Source organism: Colius striatus, chromosome 1, assembly GCF_028858725.1.
Source record: "Colius striatus isolate bColStr4 chromosome 1, bColStr4.1.hap1, whole genome shotgun sequence".
Taxonomy (NCBI): domain Eukaryota; kingdom Metazoa; phylum Chordata; class Aves; order Coliiformes; family Coliidae; genus Colius; species Colius striatus.
Window position 1 is genome coordinate 54,279,622 of NC_084759.1, and position 26,227 is coordinate 54,305,848.

Below are 26,227 nucleotides of genomic sequence, written 5' to 3' on the forward strand. Positions count from 1 at the left end.
TGTGGATTTTCATTTACTTTTTCTCACAAGGTAGAAGAAGCTTCAGCTTCGAATTCAACAAAACCAATGCTTCCTTAATAATAACCTCAATTTTTTGCTTGCATTTTAAGAATTAATGTATTTTATAGTGATGAATAGTAAGTGTTCAGTAGTTTTACATTACGGATTGAGTACTTAAAGGTTTCTATGTATTCTTCCTAAAATATGTGTAATGAGAAAATGAATTTAGATTTTAAAGGTGAATGCAACTTAGTGGTGGGAGGGATTTTTTTTATACTGCTTCAGAGTTGAAATATATTGAAGCAATGATGTGTGGATTGAACCATTTCCATCACCCAATTCTGATGATTTTGTTCTCTTCTATCATGTAGTTTCAGCACCTTATGAACCAAAATCTGTCTACTGAAGTTACTCTTCACTAGCCAAGAAAGATGTACACAAGGACTTTTGCTAGTGATGTGTTACATGAGGAGGGATATGAACATACTAAATGTCTTTCATCCAAAAGTTAGGAGGCAATTGGCTTGAGGAAAGGCAAAAAGTGAGTCTGTTTACTTGTAGAAGTAACTTGGAGACATGTGTTGCAAGAAGTGATACTGTGTATTTGCGTCTTCCTCTCTTTTAGTAACTCTCTAAGAATGAAAATGTGCCCTTGAGGGTTCATCCCTAATTCATACCATTCTTTAGTTAGCTTTTCTGGTTTGAGTTTTAGGGGGGACTAATGGCTCCTACTGCCATACACTCTTAGATCTTGACCCCTAATGGATCTACTGAGACCTGGAATGAGCTTTGCAAAGGAACAATCATGACTGGTAACTCTTTTAAAGGCATTGAGTGATATCTGTATTAGCTGTGGAAAAATATGCTAACTGAAAGGTTTTAGATTAACGTACTTTTGAGGTTGATCTGTTATCCTGGATTGGATAGACTTTTTTGGGGGGGGCTTTGTTTTTCAAGATGTGTATTTTGAGTGTAATCTTACTTCAGGAAGTATTTTTTTATAGTTAGTACTTAAGATCGTATTGAATTATTAGAACTTAAAATAAAGTTCCATAAATTTAGGGTGTATTTTATGTTACTGTTTGGTTCCTTTCATATTGTTCCATCTGTTATGATTAAAGTGTTTCTGTAGGTATTTATTACCTGTGCAGTGTATTGTATTGCTGCCATAAGTGCAACATAGGTTGCAGTAGTTTATCCTGTCTCAGCTTCTCGTCATTGGAGAGATGCTCAAATAAAAATCTATGAAGAAGTACCCACGTAAGCACAATTTGATAGTAACTTACCTAGTTTGTCAGTTTTTGTCCATGAAAGCCTTTAGGCAGTGCAAGAGGTGTGATGACTCCCATGTTAGAGTAAGAACATAAAAGATTACTTGCAGCTGCCTAATTGTCTTCAGTGGCTTATTTTGCAGATCTTTTAAATATTTCTCTGTAACTTCAAAAAGACTTCCCACTTATTATTATGAATGTAGTTGCCTTCAGTTTTTATCTTTAATCCTATCTGAAGGTTGACTTAGAAATACTTTGTCTATTTGTACAACATTTCATTCATTTCTATTTCAGACTGAATGATAGTGATCAATAACACTAATAACTTAGGGCACTGATTGACTGAACAATTCCTGTTAGAGTTGTTATGCATGTGATTTGGGGGAAAAATAATTACAAGACTTGATGGTTAGATTGTCCTCAACAGTGAAGCTTTGAATTAACACCGATATTAAAATTGATTTCTTGAAGTTAGGTGACATGTTTTCTGTAGAACCTAACATTTGCTTCTCACTTGCTCTCTGAATGCCAACCCATATATTCAACTCCTGAAGATGAGGTTACTAGCCTGTGGTCAGACTGCAGTTCTGACTGTGACCAAGCTGTCTGAAGAGATTACTGCTCCCAGTGGCTTGTTGCTATCTGTCCCCATGAGGGGTTATTGCCCTCCTTGCATGAGCTGGAGTGACTGTATGTGTGGTCACTCTTGTGTAGTCCTGTTTTATTAAAATTTTGTTTAAACACATTCTTCACCTCTGCTCCCAGCTCCCCTATTAAAGACTTTAAGCTGATGTGGGTGATTCTGGCAGAATCAAGGAGTTTGTCTGTCTCAAAATAGAGGCAAACTCAAAGGGATGGTGGCTTGGGTGTAGGATGGAGTATGGGGAACAAGAGGAAAAAAGCAGCAGACGAAGGTGATCACCTTTTAACTTGTTTGTAGGTGAAGTAGTATTTGACAGGAACCTTACTGAGGGGATATAGGTTGGTTTAGGTACCTAATTTTGATTTGGAAAATCAACTCTGTCTGATGTCGGTTTATAATATATGCTTATCCAAAACATTATGCAATAGAAGCATTTAAAGAACTCAACCAAATAATCTTTAAATAATTTCCTTTTCTTCCCACACTTCTTGTGTTTTGGGGGATGTGGTTTCACCAAATGTCTCTCTGTCTCTAGCATGTAAGTTTACAGTTTCTTCTTGCAGCATTGCTGGTCTAAATTAATAAAAGGTTTGAGACTTGAAGTGACTGTATATTTGATGGAGCTTTTATTGCACAGACACTATTGAGGCAAAGGTGCTGTTTCTTTTGACTCTGCAGGCTGCTGCTGTTGAGAGAAGATTTTTCTCAAGAGTCTGCATATCTGCACTCCCCCTGTGAGTATAATAGGAAGAGAAAAGTTGCTACAAGTTGTTCTTCCTAACCTTGGGGCTTGTTGATATGTCATCAAATAAAACCTGATTTTCCAAGATTTGAGATGATTAATTTCTGTCAGCATTGAAATTTCTGTATATTGGTACATGTGTAGGTTTGATTTGGGGGTTTTTACTTACTTCTTGGACAGTTTAATGAAACTTAGATTAAAAATAAGACTCTTGTCAGTGTGCACACATTCCTGATTGGATATTTCTCATGTTTGTCCAACTTCATAATTTTTGCATCAGACTTGTGTGAAAGCATATGCCAGCTGAACAGCACCTCACTGTTTAGATATAGGTTCTTTAATTGATGTTAAATTATAGCTTTAAGTACACACAGGGTTAAGTGAAAAGGTTGCAGTAATATCTAGTGAGCTTTTTTCCTTTAATGTGCTCATTAGCAGTGGCAAGTCCAGGTTTTAGCACATGTCAGTAATTTACATTTCATTGCTGAGTGGCTGCCCTTGTTCGAGAGTTGTTTCTAAGCCTGATGAATATACTTGTGTTGGGAATAAACTGAGTAGAAGAATTGAAAGCCAAATACCCTGCCAGGCTTTTCAATGGGTGCTGAAGTTTCCAGTGGGTCACTGATTAGTAATGCATGAAGCAGAAGGAAAATGCAGTTACTTCAGGTAGATTTTGCCATCAAACTCCTCTTTCTTTGTAACTACCTTCACGGTCATTCTCCTCAGAATTCCTCTCTTTGCAGGCCTTCTCTTTCTGAGAATGGGATACACCAGATAGACATCCCAACCAGGTTACTCAGAGGTGGCACGGGAAAGTAATACTTGTGCAGTGAGTCCTAGAAACAAATGATCTTATTGAATTTACAGTTTTCTGCTATCAGATTATGACAATAGGGGTCTCTGTGAATATTTTGCTCTTGCCCTTTTTTCTTTCCTTTGCTTCCTCTGAGAGGAGGACTTGGCTTGAATTGAGAATGTGTATGTCTTACTGCTATAATGGCAAATATCTGCATTGGGATGCAGTAGCATTGTGATTGGCAGTTGAGATGCAAGACAAAAGTTGCTAGTTTTTTGAGGGAAAATTGATGCTTCATGTGGCAACATCTTAGAATGATAATAAAACCATATGATGAACTAAATGAATTCTCGATGGAGCAATATTCTTACTATTTTCCAAGCTGCTCTGACTGTTTTCAGTGCACTCTGTGGAAACTTATACTGTGAAATTATACTTCCCCTTTGTAGAGAGTCCTGCATATATTTTCTGTCCGAAAGGATAGGTATTGCTAAATTTACATATGTACACGGACAAATAAGCATTTTTATTCCAGATGCCCGTTAGGTTCATACTGACATGTTCTTCAGAACTCTAGCAAAAGAGAGCTGGTGCTTACTCTTTCCCACTCTCTCTCTAAGGTATTGTGAACACTGTTTATATTCAAGCTACGTATTATACAGTTTGGAGATGGGGAATGCATTAAACATTTAGAATGAGGGAAAACCAGCAAAAGATATTCCAGAACATTCTTGTGAATAAAACCTGCCAGTTCATTGTGTAAGAACTTGTGAACCCTTTTATTAGCCTATCTGAACATTAGGTGCATATATTTAAATGAGAATGTTTGCAGAAAGCAGTCATTTGAATATTTTTCACACGCTAGAAATATTTTCATAGCTGCCTTGGTCAAATTTGGAATTCCTATTGTTCGTTTGCAAAATAGCAGCTACTTGGATTATCTGGGAAGAGCAATGCCTTTAGCACTGTGCCAACATGTAGAAGGAATTTGAAGTAGTAATTCAGAACCTCAGTTGATGGAGACTGACTAGACAATACCTAGTAGTTTATGAATCTAACAGGTAGTGACATGCCTTATAGATGTTGCTAGAAAGACTTGTCTTTAATGACTTACAATAAACTGGGGAAAATGATGGGTTTTTTTTCTAGATAATCTTGTGTTAGTTACTTTTCCTTGTGATTAGGCCACTTGTATGTTCATTACTCTTTCAAAAAGCTGGAGATACAGCTAAGCATGGAAAAGAGACATTGATACCAGAAAAAAAACCAGTGGAGATTACCTGAGTGGAAATTGCACAAGAGCGGGGAGAATGTTTTATACTTTGAATGGTTTTGGTTTCTTTCTTCAGTGGCAACTTTCATAAAATATTTCATCTTCATTTCTTAGTGTTTAACTGCAGTACTAAATGTATCAAACAGGGAAGAGATGAAGAGTGCTTTCAATTAAGGTTTCTTCTTGAAGATTTATCAAGAGGGGTAGGCTTCTGGGATGGAGGCTTAGTCTCTACTGAATAGATCCTCTAGCTCTGACCTCCTGCTGCCTGGCTGAATATGCTTCCTGGTGACTTGCTAGCAAAGGGTGGCTGTTGTACGTGTGCTGTTGCCCTTGTCATCAAAGTGAGATTAAGTTGTACTCTACAACACTGCCTACTGTATGTAGTTATGTGCAGAGTTGTGCAGTTCTTAAAGGCAGTTGAACTGTTTGTTTTCTGGATCTTGTGGCTTTTTAGTACTTGGATCCTTTTCTTGATTGAGCAAGAATTGTGGTTTGTAGCTACCTGTATTTTGATATAGTAGGAGTGGCTTATAACTGTGAATGCTAGGGCAAAGCTGTTCATGTACCAAAGGTAGCTGTGAGTACGTTAATGAATCTTTGGAACTTTTACACCTCAAAGTGTAAAGGTTTTTCTTACAGGTTGATTTGGAGAGGAACGAGTGTTTTTTTTTCTCTAAGTCTAGGTTTTAAATTGGCTTTTTATGGAGTCAGAGGCAGGTTCCTGTCAGCCAAATTGATGTAGTTCATAACCATACCTGTCATCAAAGAGATTTTTGGTAGCTGGCATCTAGTGAGTTCAACACTGGTGCAGCCCATCCTGCAAAAGGATAGTTCAAAGGATACTTCTCAAGTTGCTCAGTTTAAATAGTAGGTGTTGTGATACCTGTGGTACTTGTGACATTAAGTTTTGTGTCTCAACTTGAATAAAAAAATGCTATTCTTTAGGAGGACAATGATATACATGAGGTTCTGCATCTTTTAGGAAGCCAGACAATAATATCAGTAAAGGATAATGCGATCTCTTAGTGCATATTTCAATTCCATTTGCATAAAGAACATGATATTCTAAGGTGGTGGTCCCTAACTGAAACACTTGGATTTTGTAAGACTCTTAGTTTTTAAGACTGTTTATTCATGGATTCTGTTTTGATGATTTAAGGGTGACAGAACAGTGGAACAGGCTGCCCAGAGGGGTTGTGGAGTCTCCTTCCTTGGGGGGTCTTCAAGACCTGCCTGGACATGTTCCTATGTGACCTGATCTAGGTGAACCTGCTTCTGCGGGGGAGTTGGACTAGATGATCTCTAAAGGTCCCTTCCAACCCTACCATTCTATGATTTAGATTAAAAATTCCCATAGCAACCATATTATACAACTGTGACCTCTTGCAAATAGTTGTGTGTCTTTGTGGCATAGTGGACTACTCAAATACTGTGTGAACTTTTACATGTACAGAAGCTGAAAGTATATGTATGTCTATATCTATAGAACATGCTGCTTAGCACAAAAGGGTTATTCAAGAATCCAATGTGTAAAGTTACTTTCCAAAAGCAGGCAGCAGGTGTGCTACACAATGTTCCTTCTGCCTGTCCCACCCAGAGAAGTTCAGCTTAGTTTGCACTGGTTGGAATTTTAGGCAAGGAGTCTTGCTGGTGAGCTGTGCTTAACTTTACAGTATTAAATTCAAAGACACTATGTTAAAATAATATCAGACTTGTTAAAAGCCAAAAGACACAAATGCCCAAATGAAGATTCCTTTCATTTGGATTTCAGGTGTTTGTAGACACTGACATAGTTTTGCATTACATAGTTGCTTGTTTTTTTTTTTCCCATGAGACTTTTGCTGTACTCAGATGCTCAAGATGTCTTTGTGTTCACCCCTTAGTATTTGGCTTCAGACAATATTTAAGTCTTGCATCGAGAACGTGCATGTTTGATTTACCTGGAAAACTTTGTTCATGTCTAGCATATCTGTGATTTTCGTACATGTTAATATATTTCTTCTAAAGGCTGGTCTTGATCTCCTATTCAGCTTGTGTGCTGCTACTTCCTTGCACCAACTTCTCCTTTCATGTCTGTATTCAAGAGTGTTGTAGCTTTTTTGTCTAGAAAGCATAACAAACTCAAGTGGCCTTTTTTTTTTTTTCAGTTATTTTCAACTACAAGTAGCAATTTCAGATGGTCCTGTTTGGATCCTGTGCCTAGTGGATGGAGTGTGCTCTAACTGAAATGAGTTTTCATAGTACCTGACATCCAGACTCTCCAAAATTCCCTAGAAGCTTGTGCAAATTAAGGGAGTCAATGGCTTATGAACTGAAATATGGATGTCTTTACTATTCTCCCAAAAAAGTTATTCGTGATATGCCATGCTAAGCATGATACAGTATGACTTCCATTCTAATTTTAGAGTTACTGATCCAGGTCCTCCAGCTTCTTTATGCAACTCCTTTTCACCTCATTTAAAATAACAATTTAAGCAGTATTTAAGCTCTTATTTCTCTAACCTTTTTCACTGAAAGATCCTACCCTCTTGCATATGCTTAGGGAAATGCTTGGAGTGGAAGACTTCAGTCCAATGAGATTTATAATTTTCCAGAAGTAAATTCAAGTAACAGTGTTTAGGAAGAGTAAATAAAGGGCACTCTGGGTTCTGCTATCAGATATGCTAACTCTGCCTTTTCACTATGCTTATATCAAAAAGTGTATATTAGAAGAAACTAATGTTTGATCTACCAGATTTTGTTGTACTTCTGATGTTAGTATGTTAAGTTGTGTAGTAGATGATAGCTGTACATTTATTTCTTACAAGAGCTTTTTTTTGTATGTAGTTACTTTCAACTATACAAAACACTTTCCTAGTCATTTCGGCGCTTGATAACTTCAGGGTTCATTGCCCCTGTACATTTTTCAAATTATTAGCTTCCTAATGCATACAGCTTTAATTTACCCCCTACTGATATCCTTAAATGGGTTTTAAAGAATTTTGAAAGTGGACTACTATAGTTGTATTTCAGTGTTGGTCCTGACTGACACAGAATTTCTTAAATAGCCTCCACAATTAAAGGGAGGGGAGGTTCAAGAAGCTCCTACGGCAAGAAGCTAAAGATTCTCTTGAATATAAATTTGTTTTTAGTTTCTTAGAGTGTTTTTTGCTTATTTCTGGTGATTTGCCTGTTGCTTCTTTTGAGTGCTTTTCCTCGTGAATGTAACTTAAATGTGTTAAGTGCAGTATCTGTTCTTATAAAGTCAAATACTTAATGCTGAAACATATGCTTTCATTTAAAAAATAAAAGATAAAAATTGGACGTACTGCATACTTCAAAGCACAAAATATGTGTGAGGGACAGCTTAAAGAGGTAAGTACAGATATTGTATCCATGGAGGTGGAGTTACTACATATTTGCTTATTATGTTTTGAATGTAATTGAGGCTATTGCTTTAGTTTCAAGTGCAAAAAACTTGCAGAATGATTTTTCTTTGAATTTACAATTTGAAGTTTCCATTAGAGCCTAAAACTGAAGTAGTAAGAATAAAGTATCTGCAGTATGTTCATGCATGAACTGAGCTCTTACGCTACGCTTGGAATTGTGTAGTATTCTGCCACATTTCTGTGGAGAAAATGTTCATGAGGACTTGAACACTAGGCATTCTTCTTGCAGTTAAACCTGAGTGTTATCTGTCACTCTCCCCCTTAATTCTGTTTTCTGTATTTATTATCTTGTGCCCTGTCCTGCCAGTGCCTCCCTCCCAGTTTCTGACTATTGCATGATTTAGGAGAAATACACAAATCTGGTTTTTGTAGCTGATGTTCTGCAGAACTGGAGACTAGGAAATTTGTGGCCAAAATTTAAAGAACAGCAGAAGAACCAGAGGAAAAAAAGAAACGAAACCCCACAAATCATCACACCCAACTCGCCCAAAAGTTCTTATCTGTGTGTTACGATTCCAGTCCAGCTAATATCTGTTCAGTTTACATTATGATTCAGTGCAGGAATAGTTTCCTACCGAATATGTGGCTCCATGAATGAAATACTTGCAGTGCCAGGTATTCTCAATGTCATGTAATGGCTCATCAGTCTTTATACACAATAGTACAAAAATGCAATTGTAGCAACTGCCTCTAAAAAGTAGAGAAAGAAAACAGAGCCTTTTTGAAAGGTAAAATGTTATCTCCTTATAAGCAGTTTAGTGTGATGTGTTTTTATCTTGCTCTGCTAGAGTGCAATAAAATCTGATGTTTGAATTCCATTTTAGGAATGACAGACCTTCCTAAAATATTTGGGCAGAAAAGTTACTAAAAGGATAAATAAGAGGAATTGAATTGGAAGTGGAACTGGACAAAATAAAAAATTAGATAATGGTTAAATTTCTGGACAGATAAATGTCTTGCCTATGTTCCCGTGATAGTTGGATGCCATTTTTAAAGTGAGTGAAATAAAATAATGAATGTTATTATTAGGAGTTTAACTTTTGCTTACTTTCCTATTTGATAATAAGATATGTGTTTTGATCTTGTGACTTCTGTAAATGAGAATATGACTTGAGTTTGGTCTTTGTTGTAGTCTTACAGGCTGAAGTTTCCCATGTACTTTGGACCATATTCTGAAGGTTACAGTCAGAACTACAGATATCCATTTAGTGTAGTAACTTTATGTAAATTATGACAAAACTGAGATTGATCAGATATGCTGTACAACTGCAAATTAGAAAAGCCTGAGTCTTAAAGTTGTCACAAAGCTCTGGGATTATGACTTTGAGGTCAACTTTTGAGCAAGTTTTGAGGTTTTTTTCTTGAAAGACTGGAAAATAACTGACATTTTCTTCAATAGACAGGAAAGGAAGTACTGTTAAGCATCTAGTGATTGGTGTGTGTTGCTTTTTTTAAATGCATATTTAAAGAAATTTAACATTTGTCTCCATTATCTGCACTATAATAGCCAATAATTGAGCCACTCTTAAAACAAGGATCCAGTGTGGTCTTCCAGGATGTTTGGAAACTATGAAACATTTTGTGTTTGAAACTGAAAAGTCTTAAATCTCTAGGCCTTTTGAACAAAACATTAAACTGTCTATTAGAAAGTATGGAGGAGGATATCTGTTACTCCTCTGTGGATTAGGAAAACATATTGTAATATGTACAAATGTTCTATGTATTCTTGCCAAGAGAAGAACATTTAATATCTTAAACATGAGTAAAACAGAAGCTGTCCTTTCACTGGTGTATTCGGTTTGTTCATGGAAAGAAGGGACTAATGAGAGAGTTGTACGGCAGCGAAAGTGTTAACAATACTTAGGAGAATATATAGAATCATAGAATGGTAGGGATTGGAATATATGCTTACATAGACTGGTTGAAGTTCAATACATTGGAAGAGCTTGAGATCTATAGTGAATGTAGTTCTAATTTTGTGAACGGCAAGAACTCTTGTATGAGCCATTAACGTGTCTGTGATGAAGAGATTTGCTCATTGCACAAAGATTGCTATATGTGTTTTCTGATGTAATGATGAAGAAATAGCAGAGAAAACATAGTCTGGAGCTGCACAAAAATTTGCTTGAAAGAGCAAAGAAACAACTAGACTAACATCAGTCACACTTTTGGCTGTTTCACGCTTAAATGACACTCTGTTTTCAAATGTAATATAATTGCATTACATTTAATCACTAATGTCTGTTACTGACTGTCTATATTAGAACAGAATCCAAAGAACCTAATTATGTTCACCACATCCCCATTGTGCTGAATGTCATACACACATGTGTAGTAGAAAGCTGGTTTATGCTTTTTTTCCCCTTCTTCCAATTCTGTTACCATTTGAAGGAAAATAAAAAGTGATAAGCTAAAAGTAGTCTTCTAAAGGGGGAAACCTTAATCCCTGTACCCACAAGAAAATCTCACCCTCCACTGTTGTTTCACAAATTCATAAATGCAAGCAGCTCTTGTAGATAGGCAAAGCGGTATTTGAAGATATGGGCTTTTGTCTCTCCTAAGTTACCTGTCAAGCTTCTGCAATGGGAAGAGACTTGTGCACTCTATTTAAAGTAATTTTTCAGCAGAAACCTTGTTTAAAATATGAGCAACGAAGGCCAAGAATTTTCCAACTTTGAAATATTTAAGTATTTGTGAGCTTAAGAGACTACTTAATGTAGCTTTTGTTTACTAAAAGCATAAACTTTCAATATTAATTCATAAAAACATGATGTTTTAAAGACTTAGTGTCTGAACTCTGTGCCTTAAAATTAGAGGGCATAGTTGCCTGGGAAAGACTGACAGTGTTTGTCTTGGTTTCTATATCTTTTGAGACTTTCTTTTCCTATACTTAATATTTTGGAATTCTTTTGAAATTTATTTATATTCAGAGTGAAAACCAATATTTATTCCAGACATTGAATAATGTGTTCCTTATTTTTGCATTTCTTTCCTGTATTGAAAATCTTGGGAGCCAGGATATTTGTTCATTCTTCCAAAAAAGTGCATCTGAAGCATGAGCTCTAATTCATAAACTGTTTTCTGTATAGGAATATCTGCTGTCAGATTAGTGATTTTTTGTTTTGTTTTGGGTTTTTTTGGTTTTTTTTTTTTTGGCAAAGCTGGTGTCTCCAGCTCTCTTGTCAGTACTCATTTAGTTTTGATACTTTTTTTTGCGTTTTTTTTTTCTTGTTTTGTTTTGGCATTTCTAATTTGTTGGAGAGGTATTGAGCATCAATTTTACACACAGAGGCTAATGCACTATTTGTGCTAATACACTGTTTGTTCAAAAAGGTGTGCAGAGTGATATTTTGGAACAAGGAAGAAATAAATTTAACTTGCCTCTGAGCTGTTGTGACACTACATTTAAGATGTAATCATGTATTTCCCAGTAAGTGGTAATTCTTATTTGTTTTAAAATTTTGCCAAGTGATAATCCTTTAAGTTCCCAGTATCATGCTTACTTCACATCCATTTAAGCAAGTAGTGCCTTAAGGATGAGGCTTAGGGGAAGAGTTCTGCAATTGCAGAAATGTTTTTCAGTAATAGCTCTGAAGCTTATCACGATCTCTCAATCTCTCACACCTTTCACCTAATGAAAGGCATCCTTTTTTGGGGAACTGGGGAAAGATCTTTTAACAACTAATTAACAGGCAGTGGTAATCATTCTAGATATTTCAACGGTGGGACTAATACTACTTTTATTAGGATGATATAGAACTTGCATGATAAATTGCTTACTGTTCTAGACTTTCCTCCTCTTGGGACTGCAGAGTGCATGTTTCAAATCCTACTGTAGCTCATGCTGCCAGTAGTACCTGGATTGCTCCTCCAAATCAAGGAATGGGAGCCCTAATACTCTTAGATCTTGTTGGATATGTATGTGAAGTTGTAGTTTTGTGATCTTTATAAGCTGAAGTTTTCTCGCTGTTGCAAGGTCTCACATGTCCGCGCGCTCTCTCTCGCTCTTGTGCCGAGACTACTGTTTTTGTAATCATTTGATGTTGTGATCTTTCCTTGTCTTATTGCCTCTATTCTCAGGGGGGCAAGAGATAGGTAGTGAGCAAGGTGGCAGATTCTGAAAAGGCATGTTTAAGGTAATTTGTTTCAATCCAGAATGTGTCCATTACAGATGCCCTATACAATATTGATGGATATAAAAGCGGGGTAAGAAACTATTTTTTAGTGTATTTGATGCTCCATCTAAAGTTATAAAGTCTCTTTCTTTAAATACATCATTCTATGTATACCCAGGGTTGGTTTTTTCACTACTAATCTCTCAGAGTATGTTCTGTCTTTAAGGATGTTTTTCTACAGCTTTTGGGAAACATCACCTAGTTGCACATACTTTTCAATGTCTAATTCAGGTTGCTAAGAATTTTGAATTCTAGCCCAGTGGATAAATTAGAGGTTAGATTTCTGCAATTTGTTGCATGTTACTATTTTCATGTAACTTAGCCAAAATACTAAAATAGAAAAAGTTTTTTAAGGGTACTGTGATCTTATTTACCATCTTAAGTGCTCCTGAGCCATCACTTTGCATTATTAAAATTAAAAACTGAATAGCTGATTAGTTCTTCCTTACCCAAGCATTTTTTTCCCTCTTGCTGTTTCTGTGGAGACTCTTGAAAAGAAGTATCAACTTTTCAAAAAGACTGCAGTCTTTTAATAGGCTAATTTCCTCTACAGGCGACAATTTTGAAATTTAGGCCCTTATCCTGCAACTATTTAAGCATGCTTAATTTCAAGCACATGCTTATTTACAGGATCCAGATTTGTTTGTCTAATTACTTTATAGCATGAGTGAAGCCAGACTGTCCAACTCACAGGCCCATCTGTTGGGAGGGGGAGGCAGGAACCTGATTGTGTGTGTTCCAAAAAACTGTTCCACTCTGCCACCAGACAAAACTTATCTTTCAGATCCAGAGGTGGTAGTATTCAGGAGTACATTCCTGAGCTCAGAATGGTTGTGGTTCACAGGGAGAAAGGCCACAAGGGGATCACATGGTTTGCTTCCTAAGTGCCTTGAAATTTGCTAGTACTACGTATCAGCACATATTATTGACTTGTGTTATTTATGACACTGAGATAGTGAGAGGTTGTTTTCACAAAGCTGTAGCTTTGAGTGGTGTAATCCCACTAGTGCCTCAGGTTTTGTTCAATAGATTTAAATATGCCCAATTTCACTCTTATTTCCTCATGCTAATATATCCAAGAAATATAATATATGCATACTTCTAAAAAATTTGAAACTTCTATAATATTAGGTGATATTCATGATCACATGTACTTTATTTTTGTTTTCAAACTGCAAGCAAAGAGCTAAATCTGCTTATTTGATTGATGCAAAAATATATGATTGTAAGAGCAGGGCTTAGTGGAAAATCCCAGTTTGTACATACAGGTCTCATTACTTAAACATAATAAAAGCGGGAGTAATATTTTTGTGTTAAGAAAAAAATATCAAAAGGGTTTTAATTTTATCTGAACATAAATTGCATGTTTCTTACCCATAATATAATAATGTAAAATTCACGTAAGTTGAACATAAATAGAAATTGGAGGGAGAGCTACATATGCTGGCTCTTAGAACATACAGCAAAAACTTGGAATTTTCTTAGGATGCTTTCCAAAGGAGAGGGGAAAAAGTCAATGAACTTTTCATTTACTTAAATACAGCGTATTGGACATCTCTTGGTGGGACAGGAGTAAGAGCCAGTTATTTTTCATTATAGGGTAATTAGTACACATTTGTGTAGGTTTTTTTTTTCCGAAGGAACTGTGTGTAAGATTTAAATAAGAACATCTTCTATTAGTAATACTACTGCATGCGTCATTTTACAAATAAATAGAAGAGATAAGACAGTAGTCCTTAATAGAATTCTGTGAAGTAGTATCTTTTACTATGACTGTGTTGCCTGACATTGTTATCCTACATGTACACTAGTGCTGGCTCAACTGGTGTGAGCACATCACAGAAATATTCCTTTACTATCCTCTCCCAGACTGTAACTTCTCTCCAGTGCTTCAGTGTTAATGCTGGTGTAGGGACTTCCCTCTTGTTCCTGCTTGCTCCTAGCTGTGTCTTCCCACGACTGTTCTGAGCTCTTAGTATAATTGGATGAGCTTATCTTTCAGAGATGGGAACCTTTGGATGAGATTTCTTTTGGTTTTAAAACAATTATGAGAATTGCTCTATTTTCTCTTGAAGAAATGAATGTTATGATATTCTTTAGGAAGAATGTATGCCTTTATCTTAGACAATCTAAGAGGGTCTTGTTTTTTTTTAGCAAGGATTGAATGAAGTTCTCTATAACTGTTGGTTGCTGTAACCTTTCTTAACTGACCAGAGATGATAATCTTCCTTGTATTCTTTACTTGGGGCTGTAGAGTAGATGAGTTTGGAAGAGACCTCTGGAGACCTAGTCTCTCTCTCAAAGCAGGATCAACTCCATTGGATTGCTTAGAGCCATATCCAGTTGGGTTTGGAATCCAAGGAGGGAGACTCCATGGTCTCTCTGTGCTACCCATTTATGTACTTGACCACCTTCTTCCAGTATCCTTGGCAATTATAGATTGCAGCCACCTCATATGCCAATCATCTCATAGAATCATAGAATGATAGGGATTGGAAGGGACCTTTAGAAATCATCTAGTCCAACCCCCTTGCAGAAGCAGGGTCACCTAGATCAGGTCACATAGGAACATGTCCAGACGAGTCTTGAAGGAAGGAGACTCCACAACCCCTCTGGGCAGCCTGTGCCAGGGCTCCATCACTCTCACAGTGAAATAGTTTTTTTCTTATGTTTAAGTGGAACTTTTTATGTTCCAGCTTCAACCTATTACCCCTTGTCCTGTTACTATCTACTATAGAAAAAAGGGATGTCCCAACCTCCTGACACCCACCCTTTAGATATTTATAAATGTTAATAAGATCTCCCCTCAATCTGCTCTTCTCCAGACTAAACAGCCCCAGTTCCCGCAGCTTTTCCTCATATGAAAAATGTTCTATTCCCCTGATCATCTTGGCGGCCCTGCACTGGACTCTCTCCAGCACTTTCCTGTCCCTCTTGAGCTGAGGAACCCAGAACTGGACACAGTACTCCAAATTAGGCCTCACCAGGACAGGGTAGAGAGGGACACTCTTCTTGATGCATCCCAGGATGCCATTGGCATTCTTGGCCACGAGGACACATTGCTGGCTCGTATTTAGTTTACTGTCAATCAGGACTCCGAGGTCTCTCTCTGCAGAGCTGCTCTTCAGCAGGTCAACCCCCAGCCTGTACTGGTGTGTGGGGTTGTTCTTTCCCAGATGCAGGACTCTGCACTTGTCCTTCTTGAACCTCATGAGGTTCCTCTCTGCCCAACTCTCAAGCCAGTCGAGATCCTGCTGAATGGCAGCACAGCCTTCTGGGGAATCAGCCAGTCCTCCCAGTTTGGTGTCATTGACCAACTTGCTGAGAGTACACTCTGTCCCCTCATCCAGGTCGTTGATCATCATTGTTACCATGGCAATACCTCTAACTCTCAGACTCTTTGCCACAGACATCTCTGGCCACAAATATATTTTTCAGTCGTTATGCCTTGTTCAGTCCTGTGCATATATTCTGCTTGCTTTGCCCTTTGTACCCCATTATATGTCTGGTGACAGTGTATTTGGTGACAATTCTCACTATTTCCACTGCCCCTCAAAATCCTCCAAACACTCCATGCCCCTTTAACTGTTTTTAGCTGGTGTGGTTTCTGAACTGATGGCTATGCAGCTGCACGGTTGCTGCTTGTGGTGTGAGAGGAAGGAGGAATTGAAACATGGGGTGGAGTAGTTTCCTTTTGGGTCACTACCCTTTCACAGTTAACTATAATGTATGGGACAATACCCTGTCCTTGCAATTCTATAGTGGCTTTAATCTTGAGCAACAGTTACCCCAATCCTATCCTTCCCTTACATGTACATCTTTGATGTTTTAGTTTGTTTATTTTTTAGCTTTTTTTTTAAAATAAACTGCATAGTATTTGCTGGCTTTGGTAGAAGCCACTGTGTTGGTTCAGTGAATTAAACCTGGTTTGAGGTGGGGGAAAAAAGAAACTAAACCACAAAACAAACAAATGTATGCACATGTGCACATGTGTTGCTGTTATGAATCATTTACTACTTATTTAGCTTTTAACTAACATTTATTAATGTGATTGACAGATTGGTATTTATTAACAAATAAATATGCCTGTTTATCATATGATGTTGTTTTTTTGAGTGCCAGAAATTAAATCTAGTTATGTTTAATGGCTGTCTTCTTGTGGGAAAATAACGTCAGTGTACTAACAAGGTGCAGATGCTTCCAGTTTTCTGAAGTGAATTTGCTGGTCTGCTCTGCATCTTGTAGTGTGGTAGTTGCTGACTCTCTGAAGACCTTCAGAACACAAGAACCAGCTTTAGTAGGGAGATTGGATTAGATGATCTCTAGAGGTTGCTTCCAACCCCTGTCATTTTGTGATCTGTCTTTATCAAATACTTGAGGATGATTCCATCTACTGAAGAAATACACATTGCTTTGATATTAGCAATGGCAGTTATGTGGCAGGAAGTAAATTAGCCTTCATGTGAGGACAGAAAGCATCTTAAACTGCAACAGCCAGCTGAGAAAAGGGACCTGTAGGTGGGTAGAATGGAGTTATCCTACGATTTTCTCCATGTTAGAATTTGGGCAGTCTTGTTTTTATGAAGAGTTGCTTATTCAGTGTCTTAGTCTTTTATAGTGTTTGAGAAATGGCACATTTCAATTTAGTTGTGCTTTGTAAAACTCTGTTTCTTGGTATGCAGAGTAGTGATTGGGAAGATGATTCTAGGGTCAGTTACCTTCCTGGCTATCAGTACTGGGGTTCCTGATGTTTAACTGATCAGTAAATTCAGTATGGTGTGAGCTTGGACAGCCATCTTAAGTTTTTGTTTTCTGAATATGTAGTATAAATATAATGATGGTCACCTAACTTTAAAAGCATTGCAGACTGTCTGGAAAAATACCAGACAGATTTATTTCAACATGGATTTTTTTCTCTCTAGGTTCTGGTTAAGAGGTCTTTTTTCAGGCATACAATTAATGTCCTTTGACTGCAAGCTCAATGTATCATCTCAATAACAGGATGTTGTTTTTTCATTACTTGTTGACTTCCAAAGGTATTCTCGTGTGTCTTTTCCCTGACCCATCCTTGAAAAACATAAGCTAAGGTGTTGCAAAGCACACATCATAATCAGACTAGATGCTAGGGTTCAATATTCATTTGCAAAGCTTCACACATATCTTCAAGACGATTGTATAAAGAATATGTCTTAAAATCATAGAATGATTTTGGCTGGAAGAGACTTTTAAAGAATCCAGCCTTTGTCTTAGGCCTATCAACCACTAGGCCATTTCCCTAAGTGTAACATCCAACTGTCTCTTAAACACCTCCAGGGACTGGATGATGACTCCACCACCTCCCTGTGCAGCCTGTTCCATCTTGTGCCCATGCATTTTCCTCACCTACTGTAATATTCAGGTATATTTATGTTACTCACTTTGTCTTTCTTACTGAAATTTCAGTTTGATATAGAAAATTTTGTGTGTATCATAAACTTGGGTCCTTGATAATGTGAGGTATTGGTTTGACTTCAAGGATGCTACCCTGTTTCTTCCTCTTGTCATTCTGTCCTGCTTTTTCTTCGTGAGTGCCTGGTTTTCATTTAGAGTAAGCTGAAGGCTTTTCCAGACTGAAAGCCAAATGTCCTAGAAAATTACGTGCTGCATTCTGCACTGAATTCAGTACAGTAATTCAAATTTTCACTTCAAACAAATTAAAAATAGCATGTAATTTGAATCCTAATTAAAAAAAAAATGTCAGGAGATTTAGCACTAAATTGTACTTAATTGTACTCTGAAATAAAATAGCTTAATAGTGTTGTTCGACTGTTTGCCTGTGGCTCAAATATATTATTTAATGATAAGATGGAGTACTATGTAGCACACCAAACAAGGAATCTTTCTCACCTTCCTAACATGTTTAGGATGGCTTTGTGCAGCACTGACACATTATGTTTTTAACTAAGTTTGTGTTAATGGTCAAAGAAATGCTGCTTTTACATCAGGCAAAATCTTGTGTGGTCATGCAACTGAGAGGATTTTTTGGTGGTGTGTGAAAAATGAAATGGCTAGATGATTGGGAAGACTAAGATTACACTTGTTAGTGTTTGCCATTTCCTTTGTGCATACTTGATTTCTTCTCTTTATCTTCGTGTAATCAGCAGCTATATCCATTTCCAGGATCTAATTGAACGTAACTAAGAAAGAGGTTAGGCTCTTAAGCTTCCACATTCTCTGCTCTTTGTGCTGCTTCTGGTGCTAAAAAGAGATGAGTTAACATAAACCTGAGTAGGCTGTTTAACCTTCTTTCTCTTCTGGAAATGTAGATGCAATAACATTTGCAGCTGAAAAGACTCATTCGCAGTTTCTAATGTTTAAGGATGCAAATGAAGCATTTTGTCTTCTCTGTCGCCTGGAGGTGTTAAGCAAGGAAACAGAAAGAGGTTTCTAGGATTAGTTCCACAGATTTCTTTTATCATGTAAAAATCAAGAGTGGTTTCAATGCCATGAAGTGAAGAAAAGCAATATGGAAACCATCCAGGGAAAATTCTTAAGTTGAGTTTTTTTTTCTCCCTAAATTTTCTGGGTATTCATTACTACTCATATAGCCAAATACTCAAAACTTTTGCAACACAGCAGGACTGAGTTCCTTTGCACTGGGTGGTATGTGTGTGGCGAATGTTTTACAGGTGATGAAGCAATTCATCATTGACAATGGTATGTCATACAAAATACTGTACATTCAAGTTTTGTGTTTCAGAAATTCTTCTAAAAACTTGGATAAGTCAACACTGCATTTGGGTTCTGGAAAAAGACAAAGTAACATGTAAACCATGTAAAGCTTGAAATTGTTTCAAAGTGAAATTATAAAGTAAAAGTTCAACTTGATCAGATCCAAAAACTTTGAAGAATAGGGCTAGAAAGGTACTTCCTGTTCACTCAGTGTCTTGTAGCTTGAGTCCTTGGAAAAAGCTGCTTCTGTGCTTCTTACTTGCAAAGATATAACCTGGAAGCAGAAAACATTATTTTTTTTCCCCACTTAGGAGTATAATATACTCTGAAATGTTTAGTTGGTGAGACTTGGTTTAAATTTTGAAATGCAGAATTAAATCAACGCAAGCACATATACTCTTTGTACCTGTAAGCTATGATAATATGACTTCAAAATTTATATCTTGTTAGGGTAGATATCTACGGATTAGCCCAATTTGTACAGTTTTGGCTTTGTAAATTTAGTTAGAGACAAGATGACTTCAAATTAAAGCTATTTTCTGTGCAACATTTGTTTTCAAGGTGATGCTCACTGTCTAGATTTATTCTGCCTGCTACCTGGTGTTTATGCAGGAGGTCATGCACACTTTTTTGGAACAAAATAGCCTTTGTGTTTATGCTAGTTCAGTAATTGTGTCTTCTGCTTAAACTGAGCTTTAAAGTAGTCTAACAGATTGATTTCTTTCTTCCCCTACCCAATGTGAATATACATATGCCTGTCTTTGTATGGTACATAGAATACAGGAACAGCATCTATCTATTCCTAGCCTGCCTTAGAGAAGGTATATTTAGGACTTGGATAAGGCCTGTTTTCATTTGGTACTTCTCACTAATGCATCTTTGTGACTCTGCATAGTTTAAACTGTACTTTGGAGACCAGTGTGAAATGATTCACGCCAGGATTAAATAAATCAGGTAAGATTTCTTAGAACAACGGCTTAAAGCAAGTTTAACACATCTGCCCATCATGCCAAAGGTTAAACATGGAAACTGTGTTGGTTTATTTCCAAATAAATTAGTGTATTCTAGTTTTCCTTTTTTTCTTTTCTTGGTATTGCTGCCAAGCAGTCTTCTTGTCTTACTTAAGGTAGTGTCTATGAAAATGTTTTAGTGTTCTTTAAATTCAGTTTTAAGAAGTGAGGCAAACTTCTTGCTGTATTCAGTTTCACATAAGGCCTTTTTATTCTGCTAGCTTTTCCTTTTCTAAATAAATGCTTCCAATGTATTGCTTTCTCTTACAGAGAGCAGTCTAATTTGAGACAGTGAGTATGGGTACTTAAAATGTCACAGTATAGTGTCACAGGTGGTGACATAGCTTGTGTGGTGAGTCTGGCCTCTAAAACCCAGTATGTTTTGGAGTAACAGTAAGCTTGTATTTCAAAGCAGAGCTTGGAAAAAGCAATGAGGTCTGTCAGGCTGGGCAGCAAAGTTCTTCACCACCATCACCACATAGTTCCTCTAGCAACTTGCATATCGGACTACTTCGTTTTCCCAGTTGCCAATTAACCTTTGACTTCTGAGGCTAGTTGCTGTCACAGTCTACTAGCCTGCTGCTTATGCCACTCAAGGTGATTGTAATATTTTATCTTCTTTCTAAACCCTAAAACAAAATTAAAAGCCAGACCTCCAGGAAGATAACTATGGTAGCTAAAGGCAGGTGTAGTCAAAGAAAAGTAGGACTCTGCAGCTCTTCCCTCGCTAGCATATTTACCCTTTTGGTTGACATACTGTACTTAAGAGTTGCTATGCGGTTCTGTTGTAAGCCTATACAGTAGGCTGTAGTTTGTTCTAATGAAGGATGCTATTATATCTGTGTCATCTTTTCTCTCTTGTGTGTGTATATAAATGCATATGTGTTCTTAAGATCTTTTGACTTCAAAAGTTCTGATTGTTTCATTCAAAACAATATTGCAGGAGCACTTATTTGCTGAACTGCTGGAGACTTATTGCTTTTGGTGATCCATGGCAATACCTGGGCATGTTGCTGTTCTAAGCCTTTTTCCAGAGTAAAATAAGTTTGCATAGTATGAAATTTGTTAGTACTAAATTTCCAAGTTGGGCACACAATTGACCACTCTTGTATATATTCTTTATTCCAAGCCTTCAGAATGACAGGAATGAGGCCTGATTGTTTAATCTGATAGTTCATTTCTGTGCATCTAGCAGAAAGCTTCAAGTTGTTCTTTCATGTCCACCACGTGCTATTGTGGAGTGTTTTACCAGCTGAATATTTCCTAGATTGAGTGGATATTTCTTAAAATAGTATTCCTAGATGAATTCCTTTCCAGTGTTGAATAGACAATTCTTGAATTGTTAGGTGATCTGTTATACCCCCACCTCTTTCAACAGAGTGCCTGTTAGTTTTTTTCTGGTAGATCTTGTGGTTCTTATCTGTCTTGTGGCTGTTTCATGCCCTTTCCTTTCCCCATTAGATCTGGATCCTTGACTGGCTGTCAATAGGGCAAAAAAAAAATTAAGGCTGTTGTGTTCCCCAGTGCAACAGTGAAAGAATTCATCATCTACATGTAGGTATTTAATGAAAAACTTTTCAAACTTTCTGTGAAGAAGACTTGTGGACCGGGACAAACCCTTTTGAAAACCAGAGCTATGATAGCAGTTTTTACTGGAGTTTCTTAGGTGTGGATCTTTCTTCGTAATCTCATTTGCTGTAAGTTCTTGAGGAAGTATGCTAAGCTGTTACCCACACTTGTTGGCCTTGCTGTTATCTCACTGCAACAGCTTCTCTTCTGCCTCTTAAGTTTTTGCAGTACTTGACAGCGCATGTCAAAGAACTGGTTCAAGAAGTGGTTTTGATGCTTTAAACTTCATCTGGTCTGTGATTCAAACCATGCTCCTCAAAGAAACAGCAGCATGCTTTATTTTAAAACAAATTTTAAAACAGAAATGCAAACTCAAAACAGAAAAGCAGGTCAATATGGCAGCATGCAGAGACCCCACTGCATACCTGAAAGTTTGAGGATGTACCTTTTCCAGTGCTCATTAAGCCTCTCTGTTTAGCTGATTTTAACTCGTGAAAGTAATGAAAAAAAACTTCTTAACAAAAATCTAGGCCATTTTTTGCCATATTGGTCAGATAGGTCAACTGGGGAGGGACAGAGCTTGCCTTAGAGAAGAGAGAGAGAGACGACTCTGGAAAGGAAGGAGGGAGAATGGGGGAAAAACAAATATATTATCTCAATTACTTCTCTGGTCACTGCTGATAGAGTGCAGGCTCTGAGCTTACCCTTACAGTAGTGCTTTTCTCCTGAGTGAATTACTCTTACTGTCTTTATGTAAGTAGCAGTCTGAGTTTAGGTAACTTTGAAAGCACTGTATGTAAGTCTGAGTTAGAGAACTTATGACTGAATGGCTATATGCAAGAAATCCTTTGGGGAGTTCTGCAAATTGCATGAGTTTGTTTAAAACCAACCCTGTGTTTACATGGGAAAGTTTATTTTCAGTAAGGCAGAGGAGTTGCAGTTGCTTCTGAGATCTCTCCACCCTCAGTGACTTCTTGCTCAGAGATGGGCAACATTTTCCTAAAACTAACCTTTTCAGGTACCAGGGAGTGAAGCACAAAGCCTGCATTATTGCCATTGTCTCTGTATGGTAAGATAATTACAGGGACTCTTGCACCTGGAAGCAGCTGGGCGATTGGAATGTATTTTGCCACATTAGTGTGCTGAGAGTGGAAGAATCTCCTTGCCAAATGATCCCAAAAGAGAAAACACAAGATTCTTGATAGCTGTGTTTTTGTACATGACATACCTCATTGTTGATTGGAGCTGCTCCTGTTAAGCTGGTGTTACATGCAGATTTAAATATCTTGGCTCAAAGGTGGGCAGCAAAAATTATGTTTAATTGTCCATAACTAATGTGGTAAAAGACGGAAGAAAAGTTTTAGTATCATTAGTATTGCTAAAGCTGAATTGGAACTGTTCAGTCATTTCCTCCAGCACTGAGAGGCCTGGCAGTGAGCTGGCTGGTTTGCCACATGTTCATAAGCCCACAGAAAAGGATATGTTGCCAAGGAAGCCAGTGTGTATAAATTTATTACGCCATTTCCCCTCATGTATGCTTTCTGTCTTTAGTTCTACCTATGCTGCATCCACTACTCACTGTATAAGACTGTAATTATGAATCTCTGCATTCATTATTTCCAGGAATCTCCTCTTCTAGGATCAGTTTCTTCAATTACACAAAGTCCACAAGAGTTTCAGATGGATAGGTCCTTTGCAAATGTTTGGAATATGGCATTTACTCAAGCATAGGTCCATTTGGCCTGTTCTGTTCCCAGAGTGGTCAGAGATGGTTGACAACTGCAAAGGTCACATACAGCTCAACCACAGACTTTCCAAATTTGCCTTTGCTTGTCCTACTTGGACATTGGTTAGTTTTTGCTGTATTTGGGATCCTGCATTCCCTGAGGGTAGAATGAGGCTTTTGTCTGGCTTTAAAGAAAAAAGAGAATCAACTGTTTGTGATTCTTAAAACACTACAATGAAACCAGCTATTGCTGCTCTCAAAAATAGAGGGATCATAGAATGGTAGGGGTTGGAAGGGACCTTTAAAGATCTAGTCCAACCCCCCTGCAGAAGCAGGTTCACCTAGATCAGGTCGCATAGGAACACGTCCAGGTGGGTCTTGAAGACCTCCAAGGAAGGAGACTCCACAACCCCTCTGGGCAGCCTGTGCCAGGGCTCTCTCACCCTCACAATAAAATAGTTTTTTCTTATATTTAAGTGGAACTTTTTGTGTTCCAGCTTCATCCCATTACCCCTTGTCCTGTTGCTAGCTACTATAGAAAAAAGGGATGTCCCAACCTCCTGACACCCACCCTTTAGATATTTGTAAATGTTAATAAGATCTCCCCTCAATCTCCTCTGCTGATATGGGGAATACTCTTCAATATCTACTACTTAGACAAAGAAGAACTATCTTTCTTGGCATGGAATGTATTCATGAAATTGTTCTTTTATAAAACATCCCTTAGTGTTTGTGTGCAGCTTGAACTATGCAGTAGAGCAGTGATACACCTGTGTGTGTCACAGGGATGATTCTAAAGAAAATGCTGGTGCATGTTTATGGTGAAACTTGATGTGTTCCCAGCAGCCACATAATTAGTCATCAAGATTGGAGTATACTGCTGAATGTGTGCAGATGTAGCAGAACTTTCTGATGCACTTTTTAATATGTAGTGTGTAAACTTGTGTATGTACAGCAGAGATTCAAATGCTTGCTGCTATATTGGTAAATCTATGTATGGCCAGTCATCAGACATTGGGAGTTTTTCTTGCACAGTTGCACCACTTTGGTGTGTTCCATAACCCGAGGATGTTAATGGATGAGTGCTGAAGGATTTGTGGGAGCTGAAAGTATTATTTCCACATGGTTTCTTATAGTCAGCTTCTGGCATTTTCAGTATCAGGCACAATTTTTTGAACAGATTTAGTACTTTATGTGTAAGTATTGGCAATGAAGAAGCTTTTTAAGATTGCAATACAGTCGGAGGACGGAAGGAAGCTCTGCCTTACCTCCAGGTATATGCAGCCACTTACTTAAAACTCTCTTGTTAAGAGGGAATAAAGTGTCAGTTTTCAGATCATAATCCACTGTTGTTTCTGAAATGGTCAGCTCCAAACTTTGTGTCACTATGATGCCAGACATCAGCTCCTTGCTTTTTGTCTCCCTTATTTAAGAAGTCAATTCCTTTAGTGTTCAGATCCTTTGGCACTATACTATTAATATATCTGCACACTTGTGCTGTTTTTCCTACCATTTCCTCCCTCCTATTGCAATCTCTTATACTTTGTGTTTGTAAGACAATTGTTTATCAAATCAGTGTTACTGAGTTTTTTGAGCTAATAAGCCTACTGTAGTAGAAGAGAGATAGGCCGAGATAAAAATCCAGATCATAGCATCATAGAAGGGTTTTGGTTGGGGGGGGGTTTAAAGATCATCATGTTCCAACACTTTCCACTAGGCCAGGTTGTTCAAAGCCCCATCCAACCTGGCCTTGAACACTTGCAGGGATGGTGCATCCATAGCCTCTCTGGGCAACTTGTTCCAGTGCCTCACAACCCTCACAGCGAAGAACTTCTTCCTTACATCTAATGAAATCCAGTTTAAAACTGGATTGTCCTATCACTACGTGTGCTTGTTCAAAGTTTCCTTTTGACTTGTTTGTAGGCCCCTATTAGGTACACAAATCAAATGGTTTGAAAAAAATTCTGCAAAGCTAATATGCCTATTACTTTGGTGTCTTTTCCTATGGTACAAAAGATGTTAAGTTACCTGGAACATGCATGTACTCACTGGTGCATCAGGAACTTTACATGAAACAATTGTGATAGAATTGCCTTTAGCTCAGTGTAGTACTAACTCTAGAGAGGTTTGGAAAAATGTTTAAATACATGATCATCAAAGTCTCTTGTTGACATAGAGAAACAGGAAGACTAAAAATGTCATTCAGTGTTCTACCTATGTATTAGAGTAGAAGTATTAAAGTGGTTTATGTTAATGTATTTCCACAATAATATCGGAAAAGAGTTGCCTGAAAGAATTGGGGGAACATTATTTCACTTACTACCTTATTTCCAAGGTCTTTAAACACATTTGTGTAAGACACTGCATTTCCATTTTGATGTTGCATCAAGGTTTGGTTTAAGGAACACATAATAGGATTTTCAACAGCATTAGAGATAGCAAGCAGATATTTTAAAATCACTTTTGGCTGTTTCAGTAGTGAGTTAACTGTCCTCTGTTTTCTTGAGGTTTTTCTAATTTTCAAGCTGTAGTACTTCGACTTTCAACTATTTTTTTTGGCCTGGCTTGGATTTATACAAATGCTGATTGTAAGGGCTTTGGAAATGTGTGTATACATAGTTTCACAAGGGCATACATTTTTAATGAATGGACTGAAACGCATCATCGTAGAATGGTAGGGGTTGAAAAGGACCTTTGGAGACCATCTAGTCCAACCCCCTTGCAGAAGCAAGTCCACCTAGATCAGGTCACACAGGAACACGTCCAGGTGGGTCTTGAAGACCTCCAAGGAAGGAGACTCCACACCCTCCCAGGGCAGCCTGTGCCAGGGCTCCCTCACCTGAACAGTAAAATAGTTTTCTCTTACGTTTAAACCGAACT

General features: G+C 37.6%; 1 protein-coding gene across 2 annotated transcripts in view; it reads left to right on the top strand.

Annotated features, from left to right (window-relative positions):
• The window catches only part of PCCA (propionyl-CoA carboxylase subunit alpha), a 283,334-nt gene that overhangs the window by 52,510 nt on the left and 204,597 nt on the right, over positions 1 to 26,227 (top strand). The window contains exon 1 of one of the 2 annotated variants that reach the window (XM_061996282.1): positions 2,611 to 2,648. The exons of the other annotated variant lie outside the window; for it this stretch is intronic. The gene's annotated coding sequence lies outside the window, so the exon portion shown is untranslated. Of the gene's footprint in view, positions 1 to 2,610; positions 2,649 to 26,227 lie in introns of those variants that run through there. 2 annotated transcript variants of the gene reach the window in all.